General features: G+C 40.2%; 1 long non-coding RNA gene across 1 annotated transcript in view; it reads right to left on the reverse strand.

Annotated features, from left to right (window-relative positions):
* Positions 1-290: 290 nt before the first annotated feature.
* The window catches only part of LOC138169803 (uncharacterized), a 28,301-nt gene continuing 18,288 nt past the window's right edge, over positions 291-10,303 (reverse strand). The window contains exon 3 of the long non-coding RNA XR_011170468.1: positions 291-1,094. This is a non-coding gene — a long non-coding RNA (uncharacterized lncRNA). The remainder of the gene's footprint in view (positions 1,095-10,303) is intronic.

Genomic DNA, 10,303 nt, shown 5'->3' on the forward strand with positions numbered 1-10,303 from the left:
TTGTGTGTTAATCGGCCCCTTTGGAAGTCCAGAAAGGCCCACAGGCAGCTAGGTGATACAGTGGGTAGGAGTCAGGAAGACTTGAGTTCAATGCCTGATTCAGGCACTTTCTAGCTGGGTGACTCTGGCCAAGTCCCCTAACCTCTCTCACCCTTAGTTTCCTCATCTGTTAAATGGGGATAATAAAAGCACCTACCTCACAGGGTTGTTGTGAAGATCAAATGAGAAAACATGGAGTACTTTGTGAACATAAAATCATTATATAAATGCTAATTATTATTATTATTTATAACATTTTCTCAAAATATTGTTTTAAATGCATAAAATCCATAGGCTTACAAAGGAAACAAATTCTATTAAAATAGTTATCAAAATACTAAAAAAAAAAAATCATGGATCCCAAGTTAGGAATGCTGTTCCAGCGGCTAGGTGAGAAGGTGAAGTGAGGTTACCCACATTTTAAATCTCTGGGAGGTTGTATGTGTGTCCGTGTATATTTGTGAGTGTGTATGTTTGTGTGTGAGTGTATGAGTGTGTCTGTGTGTGTGAATGTGTGAGAGTTTGAGTGTATCTCTGTGTGTGTTTTTGTGTATAAGCATGTATGTGTGTGTCAATGTGTGTGTGATAGTTTGAGTGTGTGTGTGTGTGTGTGGAATGTGTTTTAGAGGGTGGGTGTGGCCCTAGAGGCCTTATATTTATTTCCCATCACTTATCTTGAGCTGTTGAATGTCCCATCTGGGAACAGTTACCACAGGTAGAACAATAGAGGGAAATATGTCCAGAATGTTATCTGTGGGTCTTGCCAACTCTGGCTTCCTCCCAATTGGCAGAGATCAGGGGCTCCCTGTTCCAGCCCCCCCTGTATTTGGCCCATTATTAGAAGTCAGAAAAGTGAAGTTCCTGGGCCTCTTCTCTCATTCTGGCCCTGAAAGAAAAGGTCAAACCCAGGCGGTTGATGATCACTCTGCTCTCAAAGCAGGGACAGCTTGATAGGGAAGCTCTAATGGCCAGCTACCTTAAAGATGAGGAGTGGGGCCATGTTTGTTTCCTTATTGAATCATGGATTGGAGAAGAATCTTTAGGGATGGTTGGCCCTAAGGAAGAAGTAGAGAGAGCAGATCACTTCATGCCTAGCACCTAGCAAAGCACATAGGGTTCTAACATTAAAGCTGAAAGTCCATTGATTCAGCAGATGAGGAAATTAAGGCAAATGGAGCTTAAGTGACTTGCCTGCATCACACTGTTAGTAAGTGTTTAAGGCAGGATTTGAATTTGGGACACTCTGACTACAAGTCCAGTACCTTACTATGACATCCTGATTATGCTTTTGCTCATAATATTTATACAGCACTTCAGAATTTGCAAAGCAGTTTATAGATGCTCTTCAGCTTGAGTCTTAAAACAAACTTCTGAGGTAGGTATTACCAACATTTTTTTTTTAGCTGGCTGAACCTGTGATTTTATAAGTAATAGAAGCTGCTATGAATAACTCCCTTTATTGGAGAGGCTATGTGGCACACTGAATAGAGCACCGGCCCTGAAGACAGAAGGACCTGAGTTCAAATCTGGCCTCAGACACTTAACACACACAAAAAACTAGCCATGTGACCTTGGGCAAGTTACTTAACCCCAATTGCCCTCCAAAAAGCAAAAAAAAAAAAACTGCCTTTACAAATTGGCACCTGCGCTGTAGCTTATAGTCCTAAAGAGCTGGTTGGGACATCGAGAAGTCAAGTGACTTTCCCAGGGTCACACAGCCAGGATGCAGCATTACTAGAACCTGAACCTTCTGCTGTTGATTATGGCAGCTGGCTGGTGCAGTGGCTAGAGTGCCAGGTCTGGAGTTAGGAAGACCCGAATTCAAATCTGGCCTCAGACACTTACTAGCTGTGTGACTCTGAACAAGTCCACTTAACCCTGTTTGCCTCAGTCTCCTCTGTACAATGAGCTGGAGAAGGAAATGGCAAACCACTGCAGCATCTTTACCAAGAAAACACCAAATGGGATCATACAGCTAGTAAGTAGCAGGGACCAGATTTGAACTCAGGAAAATGAGTCTTTCTGACTCCAGGCTCGGCACAGTATCCTCTGTCACCCTAGCTGCCCTTGCTTACTTTATAATTTTGTCCAAATTGGTCTTGACTCTGATGTCATGGATCCCTGCTTCAATCTGGAGAAGCCTATGAGCACCTTCTCAGAATAATATGTTTAAATTTATAGAACAAAATACATAGGATTGCAAAGGAAATAAATTATATTAAAATAAAGATGTAGTTTCTCCTCATTCAATTCAGGGACCCCCTGAAATCTATCTACAGATGCCTTTCTGAGAGACCATGGATACCAGTTTAAGAACTCCTGCTACAGAGACTATCTTATAAGGATCTGGAAAGAACCTTGTAACTAAATTCATCTAGTCCAAATTCCTCACTATATAGATGAAGAAACTGAGGCCTATGGAGGAAAAGTGACTAAGTTCTCAAGCTTACACATCTAGTAAGTAGTAGAGCAAGAATTCAAGCCCAAGTATTTTGATTCCAATATTCTTGGTGGATGTAGCGGCAAGCACCCCAAGCGTCCTCAGGGTTTGCTGCCACCACAGGTTCTTGGATCTGCTTTGTTAAAGGAAAGCAACTCAAAATGGGTTAACAAGCTTACTTTAATCAGTCAGACATATATCATTTACCTTGTTCAGGAGAAAAGGTCAGCACCCCGAACTTCAAAGTATACAGGCAGAATTATCAAGACAGAAACAGATCAAGTAGACAGATTTCCAAACTGTCCAACCATTACATCCATACCCAGTCAACATCTGGTTTTCCACATCTGGGTTTTTCAAAACCGGGGGGGCCCTGGATAACGGCTTCCCAGAATACAGATCAAATCACAGAACACTTCTCAAAGTGAGCCCCCAAAACAAAGCCTCACATCAGGGCTTATATAGCCTCTCCTGGCTCAGAGAATGTAACAACCTTATTGACCCACTGGCCAATCAAAAAGTATCTACTGAAAAACAAGCCTCCCTCCCCAGGCTTCAGGTGCACTTTAGCGTGGGGGCAGGGAAGATCTTCCAAATTTGCATTCCCATTACAGTGGATCATAAAGATTAAGTTTAGTCCTACATGCCAGAAAATAAGAAATTAGGCCTAATGAGGAACATAATAATATGTATTCTATTTTGTTAATCCATCCATCCTTCAGTCCATCAGTCCGTCTGTCCATGTCCCCAAACATCAACCTTGAATTACTTTCAGTGCTGGTGTGTCACAGTTGGACGGGTCCAGTCCTTGTGTGAGTTACAATGTGGTGCATGAGAATGGAGAAGTAGACAGCAAGAAGATGGCCAGGCTCCAAGAACTTTGTTGGGACTTGGCTGTGGTGATTAAGGATCTTTCCCTTCTTTCTTTCCCAATGTAATTGTAGGCAGCCCAGGCCTCTTGGGAGGACAGTTCATGGACATTGTCTACTCGGGGTCTTATGTGAGGCATGGGTAGATCCTATTCTATTGGAAAGCCAGAAAATTGAATCTGAGAGCAAAAAAAAGGATCAAAATCCTTTACAGTGAGCCTTAGAGTTACTTGTTTCACCCTTCACAGCTGAGCCCAGTCCTCCACTGGTGTGGAAGAATGCCCAGTGGTGGACATATGCATGACAACCCATGGAAATCACTGTCTACTAACATTATTAATAATAATAATAATATCATTATTATAGAAATAGATCTATTATTAATAATAAAACAATTTTATCAATACTGTAATTAGTAATATAATTATTATTAATAGCTAGCATTTATGTAGTGCTTTAAGATTTGCCAAATACTTTACACTTGTTACCTCATTTGAGTCTAACCACTCTGGTTGGTTGGTGTTATTATTATCTCCATTTTACAGACAAGGAAACTGAGATTCCAATTCTCTTCACCTCACTTTTGGAAATCTAGGCAGGGTGAGGCATAGTGTGAAGTGTCTAAAGATGAAGGGTCTAAGGATATTGAGTCAAGGTTATCTCTGGCTCATCTGCTATGTGGCCTTGGGTAGGCTGTTTCCTCTCTGCTGTCTTCAGTTTCCTCACCTGTGAGAGACTGTATTGGACTAGATATTGTTAAGATTCCTTCTTGCTCATTATATGATGCTAGACAAATCTACCTGGCAGACAGCATTTTATTGGGCAGGAATTTTTGTTTTACAGGCCCATTCCTCATGAGCTGGAGTCTACTGGATGCCCTTAAGCAGTTGGCAGTGTCTTCAAATTCTCCAGATTTCTGGTCCTGGAGCATTAAGGGACCTCCTGTTAAAGATCATCTGCTGTTTCTTCATAATTAGCCAGTCCATTTGCTCCTCTTCCAAGGGCCTCATTCTGTGTTTCAGCTGAACTTTTCTCTTGGTGTCTCTGACTTATTGGGTTCCTTCCTGCCCTTGGTGATGCATGAATGGAGACCAGGCAAGCGCAGCTGGATGAGTAGATCTAGAAGCATCTGGGGCTCCCCATGGTCATATATGAATGTGGGTGTGTTTGTCAGATGGAGGAGGGGAAAGGGTTGGGTTTGGGTTTGTCTTCCCTCTGGGGTGTGGGGGAGTATTTGGCAATAGAGTGCTGAGAAGCAGAAAGGGAGGGAAAAGATGTCAGGGTGCTAGACTGAGTGGCAGGAGAGTTGTGTGTGGGACCTGGGTGGCTGGGAAGGTAGGATGGAGGGCTGTGCTAGTCACTGGAGATGGGGGCATTTAGAGAAGTTAGCAAAGTTCTTAGGCTTTAGAGCTGGTAGGGGCTTTATAAAAGAAGAAACTGTGAGATAGGGATAATGATCCTCTCCCTGCCTATACCATAGGGGTGGCTGCTTGGAATATCAAGTGAGTTAATGGATGGGAAAGTGCTTAGCAAACATATCATGCTTCATAAATATTCCATTAGTATGATGCAAGAGAAAGGGACTTTGAAGAAATAGGAACTAAGACTCAATTTTCTTAATAGAGTAAGGAGTAAAAATGTACCTCAAGGGCTTTACAATATATAAATGTAATATAATAAAATAATATAAAAGGGTTACATAATAAGTGTGAGCCCTGTTATTATAAATTCTCCATTGTTTGTTCTTGTCACCAATGGGTGATGCTTAATTTTAAAAATTTAATTTAAGTTTTTCAGTTAATGATTTTTTCCCCTTTCCCCCTCCATCCTGACTCAAACAAGGAAAAACATGAAAGAACAAAAACCAAAACCCTTGTAACAAATATGCAGTATACAAACAAAGCAAATTCCTTCATTGATGGTGTCTAAAAATCTGTGTCTGATTCTGCACCCTGAGTCCATCCCCTCTGGCAGCGGGTAAGTAGCTTTCTTCATCGGTCTTCTGGAATAGGGGCTGACCATTGCATTGATCAACATTGAATGTTGCTTGTCTTTATGTTGTTGTTATTGTTACATCAATTGTTCTCCTGGTTCCTTTCACTTCACTTTGCATATGTTCTTATAAATCTTCCCAGGTTTCTCTGAAACCATCCTTTCCATCATTACTTATTGTGCAGAAGCATTCCATGACATTTATATACAATATTTATCTTCTACAATGGGCCTATTAGAGAGAGGGTATCTTAGCTTCAAGGAAAGACCAAAAGATGGGATTTCAGATATCCTGGTTGGCTGGGAGGGAGATATTTGGAAGCAAGTTGACATACTTGGTCCCTCAAATCACACCATGGTTGTGGTCTGCATGTAGCTGAGATTGTGGTTGTAGCTTCAAATTAGAGAAGGGAAGCCCTCGGGGTCCATGTATGGGAAACACGAAATCCCTTCTTTCCTTCTGTGATAGTAATGGCAATTAAAGATTCCCCTGTATTGGCTTGTCTCCCCAGGAACTAAGATTGCTGAGAACTTGCCTCGTGTCAAGATGAAGAAAAGACCTCCATTTGGGTATTAAGTGCTGTGTTTAAACTTGATGTAACTCTGGGGTAGATTCAATTGTGATCCAGGGGTGGGGAACTTTTGACCTTTTTGTGTTCTATGGTTGAGCAAATGAATGTATTTTACTTATGTTTGGAAACTAATCTCCATTTGAGAAGAGGGGCTTTGTGGTGGACTTAATTAAGGTATAGCCTAGGGGTGGAGAAGTATTTAGAACAGAGACTTTGTAATTGATTGAATGATTGGAAGGTCCTGGGATGGGGTAGTACTTGGAGATTATTTAATCATACTTAGTAAATACTGTATTTTGAATGATGTCATGTTTTGATCTTCTCTGTTCTGGGTTTGTTACTGAATAAAATAGAGAGCACCTATGCTGGTATTTTGAACCTGGGAAGTTGCCTTTGCTTGATATTACATTATACCTTCCTATTTTGTCACTAACTTGTTGGCCAACCTTGGGTATGGGGCTTCTGAGGGTCATCGACAAGGAAGAGATTTCAGTAATGATTGAATCCAATTCTTTTGTTTTACAGTTGAGAAAATGAAGGCTTAAAGAGAGGAAGAGATTTGACCAAGATTCTTCTGTGACTTTACCAATCTTGGCCACAGTTTCCTTGACTGTAAAATAAAGAGGTAGATAAATTGATTTTAAGGGCTCTTCCTGCCACAAGCATCTACATTCTTAGGGCCCTCCTCACTCCTGATGTTCTCTGTTGTAAGATCCTTTTGGACCCAGGGCTCGAATTCTATGAAGTAATATTTTTAGCACTTAAAAAATATTTGAGACAATAGAACTCTAAAAATTTATAGGAGCCATTTTAGTTTGTATTAAAGTCGTGGTACTTATGGCCTTAATTTGTTTTGTAAACACTTTTATGTTAAACACTATTTTAAATTATTTTTCTTTTGTATTGCAAAACCAATTATGTTACAGGTTGTTTTTGACCTTTGTTCTTTAAAAATCTCTTATGAGGGCATGAAGATGGTGTTGATCATTGTTGTTTTCCTTTTGTCTGCAGTAATTTAATAAGTAAATCTTCTTTTAAAAAAAAATTGTCAGGGCCCTCCTAACTTTTTTTCAGTGATCTGAGATCCCTCCCAGCTCCAACATTCCATGTTCTAAGGGCCCTCCCAGCTCTAAGATTCTGTGTTCTAAGATTCGTTCCAGCTCAGACATTCTGTATTCTAAAGTCCTTCTCAGTTCTCACGTTCTTTGTTCTAAGGTTTCTCCTGGCCCTGCCATTTTGTATTCTGACACACAAAAGTCCCTCTTAGATCAGACATTCTGTATTCTAATGTTATGGGAATGGGAATCTAAGATCTTCCCTGCCCCCAGGCCCTTTGATAGGCTTAAGTGACTCTGAGAACCTTCCTTGATTTGAAAATATACTCTGCCCCCAATAGGCTGAATGTGGTCACCTGGAGCCTGTGACAGGAGGTTTGGTTTTCAGAAATGCCCACACCTTGATACTTTGTGATTGGGCAGTGGGTCAAGAGGGTTGTGACTTTCTCTGATCCAGGAGAAGGCTATATATACCCTGATGTGAGGTTTTGTTTTGGGGCTCACTTTGAGAAGACTCATGTGATTTGACCAGCTGAGACTCTGGGCAGCTGTTGAGCTATCCCCCACCCCAGTATTGAAAACCTAGATGGTGCCTCCCTGTCTGGTAACTGCGACTAGGTATGGATATAATGGTCAGACAGTTGGAAACCTGTCTGATTCTTGTAACTTCTGTTTGTAACTTGTTTATATTCTCTGAAGTTTGGGGTGCTGACCTTTTCCCCCTGAACTAGGTAAATGACATATGTTTGATTAAAGGAAGATTGTTAACTCATTTTAAGTTGCTTTCCTTTAGAAAAGCAGATCTAAGAACATGTGTTGGCAGCCACCCTAGGTATGCTAGGGTGCTTGCTGCTACATCTAATAATCATTTATTAATAATTTATATTATTATAAAATAAATTATAAATAATAATCTCTAAATCTTATGATTGACAGAATAGGGGGAAAAAGCTGAGCATAGTATAGTAGCTAGTTAGCAAGAATACTTAATTAAGATGAAAACTACCAGATGGTACACTACTTCACCTACCTCTGAATCCTTGGTGAGTGCCTCCCCAGGTCAGGGGAGCTCCCCCTAATATTCTCCCTGGTAATCTCTGTCTCTCCCCACAAGGTCTTAGGTCACCCAACAACTGAATTTGTCTTTAAAACTTCATTAAAGGATACTCCTCTTCCACTTGCCCCCAAAACATTTTATGCTTTGTCCTGGGCACAGACATTGCTAGTTAGTGCTCTGCTGATGAAGCTTTGATTGCTTGATTCTTTCTAGCTCTGATAATCTACCATCTTCCATTCAGTTCAAATAACCCTTATGTATTGTCCATGTGTAAGGCATCACTGTGGGCACAAAGAGAAGCCAGATATGGTCACTAACTCTCAAGAAACCAATTGCCCAGTGGTAAAGAGGTGTAATATGCACAGGAGCATGCTACAAGGAAGACTTAGACAAATGTATCCTTGATAGAATGTTAGCTCCTTGAGGGCAGGGACTTTTTCATTTTTGTCTTTGTATTTCCAGCACCTAGAACAGTTCCTAGCACAAAGTAGATACTTGATAAATGCTTGTTGATTGATTGCAATACATAGAGGAGTGAAAACCAAGAGATGTGTGTTCTGAGACAGGGAACACAGGGTATACTCAGAAATGTATCAAAGGCATACACTCAAATATCCAGGAAAGTTACCGGAATTGAATCACAATTAAAAATTATTTTTAAAAAGGCTGACATACTGTGTTTCAACATAACAGATGCTTCTCAACAAACAACTAAAAAAATCTCTGCCCTCCCTTCCATATACACAAAAATCACATTCTCCAAAAACAAAATAAGCCAGTCAAGGAGGTGATTGTGACTGAACACATGTGTCAGTTTCCACTTTGGTAGTTTGTTAATTTTTAACAGACAGGAAGTGCATTCTTTAACTTGGAAATAGTGGTACCAGCATTGACCCTTGGAAATTGACTTTGTTATCTTTGAGTTTTGACTTTATTTACATTGTTGTAGGTGTTGTGATGGATGCAATTTGTGTAACCAGCTAGAAACCCTGGTTACGGTTGTTTGTTTGTTTTATTTTTGGCTAATCTTTCTTTGGGAGTCTTGGTCTTGGTCAATAATATTAGATAACTGAGAAGTGACCACAGCTCAGTGGTTTTGAACTTTTCAGAAAATTTTGAAGGAAAAAAAAGAGAATACCTGACGAGTAGTAGCAAGAAAGGACAAGCCTCAACAGACACCAACAGCAATATACAGTGACTGGGCAGTAACAGTGGGGAGAGAAGGGCCTTTAGAGCAGTTGTCCTCCAACATTTTGGTCTCATGATCCCATTCCATTTTTAAATATTATTGAACACTCTCCCCGAGAATTTTTATTTATGTAGATTATATCTATCAATATTTATAATAGTAGAAATGAAAATATCTTAGTATTATGAAAGTAATTTTGATCTTCCAAACCCCATGAAAGGATCTCAGGGTCCCTAAGGGTTCTTCAGACCACATTTTGAGAACTGCTGCTCCAGAGTAAGAAGATCTGGGTTCAAATCCTGCCTTTGACACATACTGGCTATATGACCTTGGTTGAGCAAGTTACCTAAATCAATCAGTACCCCAGTTTAACTCCCTTAAGCACAGTGAGTTCCTAACTGACAAGACACTGATCTGCATTAAGTTTAACACAGCACTTGGTATGTAGTAGGTGCTTAATAAATGTTTATTGATTGATTTGTAGAGGGAGATTCCCTCTAGATCTATGAACAATTCAAATAGCAGTAGTAGTTTCGTTAATAACTACTGTGTTTATAAGGGCAGCTAGGTGGTACAATGGATAGAGCCAGGAAAACTCATTTTCATGAGTTCAAATCCAGCCGCAGACACTTACTATTTGTGTGACCCTAGGCAAGTCACTTAACCTTGTTTTCCTCAGTTCCCTCATCTGTAAAAGGAGCTGGAGAAGGAGATGGCAAACCACTCAAGTATTTCTGTCAATAAAATGGGGTCACAAAGAGACAGAATTGAAAAACAACTCAGGGGTCATCTCCACTGCCTGACCCTGTCCGAAGGCAAGGGAAGGATCTAACCCAGTTAGAATCATTGATAAACTATAATGAGCAAAGGAAGAGAAAATGTCTAACTCAAAGCATGCAGCAAACTGTAGCTTCTGCTGTGTGTGGAAAAGTGAGGAATTTAATTAAGTAGTTACAGAAGCTTGGTATCCTTCCCCTCACCCCAACCTGTGTAACTTGAGTCAATTCAATTATTGAGAGCCTATCTATCTATCTATCTATCTATCTATCTATCTATCTATCTATCTATCTATCTATCTATCTATCTATCT

The sequence above is a fragment of the Petaurus breviceps genome, unplaced genomic scaffold (assembly GCF_028583685.1).
Source record: "Petaurus breviceps papuanus isolate PSGF00001 unplaced genomic scaffold, PetGlider_PUasm1.0 379, whole genome shotgun sequence".
NCBI lineage: Eukaryota > Metazoa > Chordata > Mammalia > Diprotodontia > Petauridae > Petaurus > Petaurus breviceps.